The sequence below is a fragment of the Narcine bancroftii genome, chromosome 7 (genome assembly GCF_036971445.1).
Source record: "Narcine bancroftii isolate sNarBan1 chromosome 7, sNarBan1.hap1, whole genome shotgun sequence".
NCBI lineage: Eukaryota > Metazoa > Chordata > Chondrichthyes > Torpediniformes > Narcinidae > Narcine > Narcine bancroftii.
The window spans coordinates 180,334,992-180,344,727 of record NC_091475.1 but is presented as its reverse complement, the minus strand read 5'-3'; the positions used below and the strand labels follow the sequence as shown (position 1 = coordinate 180,344,727).

The following is a 9,736-nucleotide window of genomic DNA, read 5'->3' as shown; positions in this document are numbered from 1 at the left end:
GGCCTGATCGCGGCACGTGGGAGGGACGTCAGGTTTCCGTCTGCGGGTTGTTGTTGTTGAGGACGACCGTCCGCAAAAGGAACAAAACCCAACCCCCCCAGGGGTCAGGTGAAGGAAGTTGTCGGCTCTCTGTCTCCGAACTCGGAGGAAGCGTTAGGGTCTTTGAGAATCGTTGGAGCCTCCTTTCCATTCGGGAAACTGTGTGAAACGGTGGGAGGACAATGAGCAGGGCAAAATATTCCCAAAATATCTGGGAAGGAAGAGTAAATAGACTCTAGTTTTATCATCACAGTTTTCTGAGTTTGGTAATTTAGATATCCCCTTGGAAAATATCCAGTGAGTAAACTTTCAAATGTGTGCAGCGTGGGTGGGGTGGAAGAGATCATTGCAAAAAAACACACACACATGCTGGAGGAACTCAGCTGGTCTAAACAGCTTCTATAGGAGTCCAAGATATATTGATGATGTTTCAGGTGTGAGCCCTTCTTCAAGGAAAAAATCAGAACTCAAACAATGGGGGGAGGAATCCAGACCAACAAAAGGTATTCATTGGCAATGATTAGGGACGAGGTAGAATCGATCAAGTGTGTGCAAAAGGAGCCAGGGAATGAAGAGATGACGGGAAGAAGAGAGTGGGATTTAACAAAAGCCAGAGGTCGATATCAATGCCATCCGGTTGGAGGGTGCCCGTTTGGAAGATGAGGTGTTGCGCCTCAGCCTTCCCGAACCAAACTTCAGGTTGAGTGGTCCGAAAGGACAGGCAATTTGTTCACATTGAGTCCAAAAGAGGGCATAGTTTAGGAATACAGGGTAGGCCCTTTAGGACGGAGATGAGAAAACATTTTTTTTTACCCAGAGAAGTGTGAATCTGTGGAATGCTCTGCCACAGAGGGTGGTAGAGGCAGATTTGCTGATTATGTTCAAAAGAGAGTTAGATAAGACTCTAGTGGGCAAAGGAGTTAAGGGTTATGGGGATAAGGCTGGAAAGGGGTACTGATAGTAGTGATCAGCCATGATCTGTAAAATGGTGGTGCTGGCTCGACGGGCCGAAGGGCCTACTCCAGCTCCTATTGTCTATTGTCTAAAATATGTTTGGGCCCATTGGGGTCACCAGTGTAGCAACTGTGTCGCAGTGCGAAGTGAAGAATGACAAAATGATCAGACGTAGTCGAGTCGAAGTTCAGTAAAAGTCGTTTACTCAGTCACACACAGCTTTTTATAATCCCATGCGTTCCAAATGATGTCATCGCATTGTGACGTTATGATGCCACTCGGAACCTTCCAAGATGGTTTGATTAAACCTGGTGAGCCACGACAATTTCATATTTTCAGTGGCACAGTTTTGCTTTTTGATTACTTTGTATGATGTGAATTTTTAAAAAAACACAGAAAGAGTGTCTTTTTTTTCCTCTTTTCCTCCAGCATTAAAACTTATTGTGCTTGCGAGATAGATTGGGGGTGTTGATCTTGCATTTTTAGTATCTGCTTACTGTTGGTTTTGGTGAATGTTGTACCTTTTTCTACATTTGTCTCTGGCTAAGAGAATGGCCCATATCCTATTCTTAGACATGTGCTTACACCTTCATCTATTTGGTGTTCATTTGTATACAACTTTTATTTTCTCATTTCATCATGTGCCATTATCAATAATAGCTCAAATATAAGAAAACACTGATCAAAAATAGTTGATTTTCCCCATTGTATGCCTAATGTATGAGCCCAGAGGACCCTAAAACCCAGCAGCAATAGAAATTCACCAAGACAAAATAATTACTTAAACAAAAGTTGCTTTTAATTATCTTTAAGCATGAAAACAGGATCAAACTTTATCTTATTACTATTAACTCAACTTAACCCCCTTCTAATTCTAAGTGCACGTGTATGTAATGTGTATGTAGTTTTAGAAAAGTTCTTTGATTCACAGTCCAATCTCACTTCTCAAGCCTCCAAGTTCATCGGTGTGCAATTCTTGCACACTGCTCAGAATTTAACATTTATGAATTTCACCAGGCTTTGGTGCTTGAAAAGTAAATGGTTACTACTCAGCAAGGTTCTTGTCAGTTTTCAGAGAGAGTGGATAAAAATTCATCAATCTTAGTCAGGTCTTCTGGCAATTCAGATGTATATAAATTTGTATACAACTGTTTAAATGTGTCATTAATTTCTTTTGAATTATATGAGATTGAACTCATTTCAGTTTGAATTGTGTTAATTGTCCTTGAACTTTTTTTCTGTTCTCAGTTGCCAGAACAAGACTTTGTGTGTCTTCTCTTCCAGTTCATAATATCTTTGTTTAGTTCTTAAAATGGATTTTTAAGTGCGTAATGTATTTGAGCTTTTTGTTTAAAAGCAATTGACATAATTCCTTGGAACCAGACTGTTGGAATTTATTTTCCAAATTCAAAATTTCTGTTTCCAGTTCTTCTATTTCTGCCATGTATTTCTTCTTAGTACCTTTTGTATATGAGACTATTTGTTCCCTTAATAAGCTTTTGGCATGTCCCATTATATAAAACTATTGGGAGAGGAGGTACAGTTTGTCTCACAAAATAACTTTATCTGGTCCCCAAGAAACACACAAAACTCTGGTTTTTGAAGAAGGGTGGGGTTCAAATGTCATTTATATGAATTAGTTGGTTTTTCTGGCATCAAGATAGACAGGGTCAAAGGTAAATGATCCAACAGGGTTCTAGATAAGTATTCAGATTCTAATGTTTTATGAATTAACTGTGTTGACAACAGAAAAAGGACAATCCTAGTATGAGAGTTATGGGGCAGGAATAGAAAAACTAGTCCCTGGTTTGCATTTGCCTCCACACATCTGTCAAATTTAAATCTTTCATTAAAACTAAGATTGTTTTGGCTGCTTTTATTTTGGATTCTTTCGAGGCTGACTTATCCAGAACAGGATCCAAGCAAAAATTAAAGTTGCCCCCAACAAGTATGTTTTGTCGTTCCCCTGATACCTTGAGAAAAATATCCTGAATAATGGATTAATCGTCATAGTGAGGTGCATATAAATTTAAAAGTGTCCATGGTTCTGAGTAAATCTGACAATTAACTAATACATATCAGCTTGATGGATCAATAATAGTTTCTCCATCATCACCGGAGTGTTTTTATTTATCAAAATAGCCACACCACACACATCTCCCCCCACCCCCCACCCCCATCTTTGGAATTAAAGGATGATGATACGCATTCTCTTCTCAGTTTCTTATTCTCCTTTGTGGTAAGATGGATTTATTGTATAAAAACAATATTAATTTGCAGTTTTTTCAAGTGTGTCAAGACTCTTTTCCTTTTAACCATTTTGTTTATCCCATTCACATTAAAGCTGACAAATTTCACAATCCTTTTCATCAACAATAAATGTATACATATATCAAAGTATTATGAACTCTTTGTGGAATTTCGTGCAAGAGAAAATGTCTTTTGTAATAAAATAACAAAACCTAAGATAAAGCACTGACATAGTTAACTTCCCCCACCCCCACCAGTGCTGACCATTGAATGTTCAGCACCATCTACCTTATGTGAACTTTGCACTTGTCAGATATACATCTTGCCCAGACTGGGGCTCTATCTGAAAACTTGAATTACCATCCAAAAATGTCTAATTTTAAATGAAACAATGAATTTTGAAAACACTCATTTCAAAAATTGTTACTGCAGAAATTGATTTAAGCTGAAACCTGTCTACCAAATGTAAGCTGAGAATATTGTCATCACTTACGTTATCGAGAACATCTTTAATATAACAAGAGTGACAACAGTTTTAAGCTTATAGCCATGGCAGCTCATAAAAACTATGTCTGGTTTTTATCCACCTGTTTTCATCCATCATAGGTCACATGGTGCAGCGAAGCTAGGAAGATGCTGGCCTGGGGTTCTCCAAACAAATTCATTTTAAAGCTTTTAAAAACACACAAATCCACTTTTAATTTGGTCAGACAGCTGCAGTATGGACTAGAGACAAAAGAATAAACAAGTAGATTCAGCTAGTTCTGAGCAAATTCCGACATCTGCAGAGAAAACTATTCCTGGGGCTGGCTGCCAAGAAGCTCATACAATGGTGGTGACACAGGAACATCTGAGTGGAGGAGGCTCACTTATCCTTCAAGATATAAGAAAAGGTAATCAAACCCTTTACAGTAAACTTGACTTTAAAACTGCAGAAATGAATTAGTCTATTTCTAGATTGAAAACTATGCTCGATAAGATGAGATCCTGTGTAGCCGAGACGGAGGAGCGTGTTGGTGCGGCAGAGGACCAGTTGATAGACCTGAGCGCTTGGTTTATGAAGTTGAGGAAGGAAATTGACTCTTTAATCGAGAAAGTCAACCAACTGGAAAACTACAGTTAACGCAACAACATACTTGTCGTTAATCTTCGGGAAGGCTACAAAGGAAATGACCCTGTGAACTATTTTGCTAACTGGATACCAGCTATCATGGGACAAGAGCATTTTACTGAGCCCGTGATAATCGAGTGAGCACATTGGGCTCTGTACCCTGTCCACCTACAGACTAGAGACTGAGACGTCCTGATACGCCTGCTTAAATATAAAGACTGGGAAAAAATCTTACATATTGCTGCAGGCAGTCCAGAGAATAAGAGACCCTATTGTATATGATGATAAGCCTGTGCTATTTTTTCCTGACTTGAATGCCAGCTTAATGAAATGCAGGAAGGAGTATGACCAAGTTAAGAGGAAACTTTGATCTAAGGATATTCCATTTGCCCTACTCCACCCTATAACACTGAGGATCACACTCCCTGATGGGGGAAGAACATTTTTTAAAACACCTAAGGAAGCAGCAGCATTCCTGTGTGACTTTCCAGGAGCATTATTCCATTTTCAAAGAATTGTACAGCATGGAAACCCATCACCCAGTGCATAGTCCACTACGCCTAAACAATTCAAATGTTCATGTGGACACTTTTTAAATGCTATCAGTGATCTAGTTTCAACAATGGAAGCTGCTAACCAAAGCACTCTTACTTCATCAGATACCTCTTTTAGTACACTGGAATGCAAATGTATTATTTTTCACTGTCATTAATTTCTCCAGCACTTTTTTTTCCCACTGATATTAATTTACTTTTATTCTTTTGGTTTCCTCGCATTTCTTGGAAGTTTTTTCTATTTTCTTTAATGAAGGCAGAATCAAATTAATTGTTTAATTGGTTTGATGTTTCTTTGTTTTTCTTTATAAATTTTTGAGTTTCTAACCATAAGGGGCCAACACTTATCTTCACTAATCCTTTTATATACTTGTCGCATCTAAACAGTCCACACTTGTGTTATTTATAAGTTTATCCCCATTTATCTTTTCCCTCTCTTATTCAAACTCTTGGTCCTTTTTTTGCTGAATTCTGAAATGTTCCTAGAACTCTGGGTTCACTGATTTTAATGCAATTTTACCACTCTTCAAATCCAATACTATCCTAATTTTCTTTTGAGTATTTGTTTCCTTTAGTGTTTTCACCAGACATACATGTATAACTATGCCATGCAATATTAACCTTAAAACGTTCACTTTTAAACAGACCCATTTCTAAGCCATTGAATTCAACCTCCCCTTCCCAATGCTGAGTTTTAGTAGTTCACATTCCAACTTCTCTAGATGAATAAATTGTGCTCATAATTTATCATATCACTGCAGAGAGAATGTAATTTGTCGAACTGAAATTATTTTTTATGTTCACATTTAATTCCTCTTCATTGGTTAGTAAAAGCACATTAGCTTTCCTTTTATTTTCTATTCTTATTATGAAATCTGCACCTATATTGTGACTCCTGGGAAACTTGTCTGTTAAACATTAAATTTGTACCAGCGCAATCTGATTCTCAAAAATAAGACAGACACAGTACAGAATCCACTTCCAGAAAAGTTGCAAGAGACTTGTACCTGGTTACTCAGAGTATTCTTTTCAATGTTTATGTCCCTCTGACTATCTCCAACATGTGGCAGTTGGTGGGGTTAACTTCTTGCAATGTGTCTTGGCAATGCCAGTTATTGACCTCACTTTTCTCAAGCCCTTGCTGTTCCATCTAATGAGTTTCTCTATTCTTGGTTGACATCTGTCAGTAACTTTTTAAATTATCATTAATTGTGAGATTTATGAAAGACAATTTAGAAACCAGTGTGATAGAAATTTTGATGAAATCTGTCCTTTTCCAGTTGGTAAAAATGTAATGATACAGCCGTGGACAATTCTGAAAGTCATCGTTTTTCTGGAATCCTGCAGAATAATGACCAAGATTTTTTTTTCAGATTTGATTAAGAAATCGGCTTTTCTTAGTTCTTCATGAGTTAAATAGTTCTGTGGCATTGTGAAGCACATATATTGACATCAATCTAAATGTGTTATTTTCATCTATCAAGGTTTATTCTTGCTAGAAACCTCTACAGTCATAATTACATATTTACTTACATATTTACATATTTACTTTACTTTCTTTTTAATCACTTTATGCTTTTTTACTGCTCTTGGTCTTCATTTTATCTTTATATCTACTTAACTAATTGCAGAAATAATTGGTTTTGGCTTAGTTGTGTACAGTTTTGAAATCTGTTCTTGCTTGTTCTGCAGCTTCAAATGCTTTATTTTCTAATTATTGCAATAGATTTTAGGATTGTGTTTTCCTCTAATTTTGTTTGAAGTTATTGTTTTTAATTCTATTTCACAATTGAATTTATTTAATTGCATTTTTTATTCATTGCAATGCTCTGTAAAGTTTGATAAATCAACTTTCAGTAACTTTTCAAGTTACTCTAATTCTAAAAGAACAACAAAGTGTTGTGAAAGATGAATATTCTAAACAAATGCAAAATGCTAGAAAGCATATAGTTAATTTGTCCATGTAAACAGACCAAGGGCAAAGTTAATTTTTCAGGTTGGTGACAGTTTCTCAAAATATTATCATTCCTCAGAAATGCTGTTTGCTCATTGTCTAAGACAGAATCAGACTATCTGAAACCTTAACATTCTTCTGACTTGAACTGAGATCCTAATCTGTCATTCTCATCAACAAAAACATTGAATCCTTTCCATGTAACTTTGTCCATCTCCACTTTATCTCATGATATTTGCTGCTGGAGTTCTTGAACATGCCTCGAATCCACCAAAGTCTCATCATGCATTGGGTTCAATGTAGAAATATGGTAAATAGGGGCAGGAATAGGTCTCTCATCCTTTGAGCCTGCTGCACCATTTAATTTGATCGTGGATGATCATCCACTTCATACTCTCCACATTCCTTGATCTGTTTAATATAGTTACCTCCGTAGTGACTTTTGTTGGTGAATTTAATGACTTGGCTTCCATTGCTTTCTTTGAAAGAGAATTCTGCAGGTTCTTCATGCTCTAGGTCAGAGGTTTTCAAACTTTTTTTTCCCCACTCACATACCACCTTAATTAATCCCTATGCGATAGGTGCTCTGTGATTAGTAAGGGATTACTTAAAGTGCTATGTCCAAACATGAGATTCCAAATGTTATACGGCCTGTTCATGGACTATTACCATAATCTCTAGGTTCAGTGTAAATACAGAACTTTGGCACTGTTTTGTTGCACTTCAGAGTGCGCTAATTTGTTTCATTAACAGTAACTTTTAATCTTGTTTAGGGTCAGGGGTTTGGAAAATTTAAATTTATTATGTCCATTTTTTTATTATTATGGCTGTGCAGTGCTTTGTTGATGTATGATTATTCTTGCAGTGCTTTTCTTTGTTGTTTTTTTCTGTAGCACATTCCATAATTGTACTGTACAAACATTATTACTGAAAATCAATAAAAATATTTAAAAAAGCAAAGGTGGTATGTGTTGAGTATTAGCCCGCCCTCTGCTGGACATCATGACGCCCACATCATGATGTCACCCTTCCACATATATATAACCCTGTGTGTCAGTACCCATGTTACATGAGAAAGCATCAGGTCGCTGAGTCTTAATGATGTGAGTGCATACACAACAGTCTGTAAGTGGGGGGAAAAAAGTTGAGAACCACTACTCTAGACCCAATTGTTACTGAAATATTTTGCTTGAGAAAAATTGTCATTGGCTCTTTTCCTTTGGAGTTATGAAACCATGCACATAACGTCAATTAGGTACGATTAAAACAGAGGTTTTCAAACTTTTTCTTTCCACTGATAATCCACTTTAAGTAATCCCTATGCCACAGATGCTCTGTGAGTAGTAAGGGATTACTTAAGGTGGTATGTAAGCAGAAAGAAAATTTTTTTAAACCACTGCTCAAGGTGAAGTAATTTATCCTGATATAGATTCCAACTGGTAGATATCTTGAAGTTGTAACCCCTGGTTCCAGGTTCTCCAGCCACTGGGAACATTATCCTTGTAACTAGTCTGTATAGTCCTGTTCAAATTTTATAGGTTTTTAAATCCCCTCTCATTCATCCATACGCAAATAAATACAGGCATAACCAAACAATCTTTCCCCAACTTGAACTCATTTCAAACGATGCTGTCTGTGTCCTCATGGACATCAAGTCCTGTTCACCCATTGTTTCAGTGTTTATTAATCTATATTGGTTCTCATTGTTATCAAAAAAGACTGCAGGGTGCTGTAAAACTGGAGCAATGTACAAAATGCTGGAGGAACTCAGGTGGTCAAAAAGTATTGATGAAATGCAATACTATAGATATCAAACTTCTTAATAGCTCTGGTCATTCTTATTTCTGTAAACTCTGACAATCCTCCAAGATCTCTGCACCCATCCAGTTCTGATATCCTACTTACTGGATTGGCTTTTGTGCTTTTATATTGCCTCAGTTCTAATTTCCACAATATTTCCAAAAATCCCCTGCATCCTTCTTAATTCTTATTAGTTGGTTTTTTTTTGTATTAACTTTGCATATCATATCAAGCTTAGTTTTAAAATATCTTGCAGTGTTTATTCTATTAAAGATGCTGTAAACTTTCAGAGTGTTTTGCAGAATGTTTTTGCTCCACCCTAAATCTGTGTTTCACCATTATGTTCATACAGGTGTCAAGAAGGAACTGTTGATGTCATAAATCCATGATGTAAATGTGGTATAAAATCCAATGTTATTTATCCATTTATTTCAGGCAGACTATTTAAATAGGATCTCTTTGAGGCAGTATTTCCAACATATTCCTAGTTTTTTTTTTGCAGAGTTTTTATTTAAAGGATAGAGGGTTCATTATTTTTTTCCATTTCTGTTTTATCTTTGTCAAATGTCTGGCAATTCTTTTTTCTTTGCCTTGTACTTGTAATAATTCCCATAATCAGGAAGCTACAGGATAGTATAAAGTCTATTATTTTCAAAACTTTGGTATCCAGTTGAAACTTGTTGAATCTAAATGTGAACCATTCTAAATCTTACAGGGATGGTATTTTCACCATGTTCAGTGGAGAATTCCAGGGTATTATTCCAGCAACAATTAAAGAATGCTATGTGGAGAGGATAAAGATTTGTCATAGGACCTATACAAAGAAAAAGATCATGGCCTTTAATTTTTTGCTGCCTGTTCTTGAGATTATTTTCAACATTTTATAATTCAATTTCAGATTCCGCAGCATTTTGTTTCAATATTTTATTGGTAGGGCTTGCAGGTAAGATAGTGTGTCGTCTTATAATTGGCTCAGAGGAGGAGGCAGATAAAAGATTTGATTGAGGAATACAAAATTATTGGGGTATAGATAGGCTGGAATTGAGGGACACCATAGCAGATGCATTGAATCTA

General features: G+C 36.5%; 1 long non-coding RNA gene across 1 annotated transcript in view; it reads left to right on the top strand.

Moving 5' to 3' along the window:
- Positions 1–22: 22 nt before the first annotated feature.
- LOC138739465 (uncharacterized) overlaps positions 23–9,736 on the top strand; it is a 31,379-nt gene continuing 21,665 nt past the window's right edge. The window contains exon 1 of the long non-coding RNA XR_011342275.1: positions 23–108. This is a non-coding gene — a long non-coding RNA (uncharacterized lncRNA). The remainder of the gene's footprint in view (positions 109–9,736) is intronic.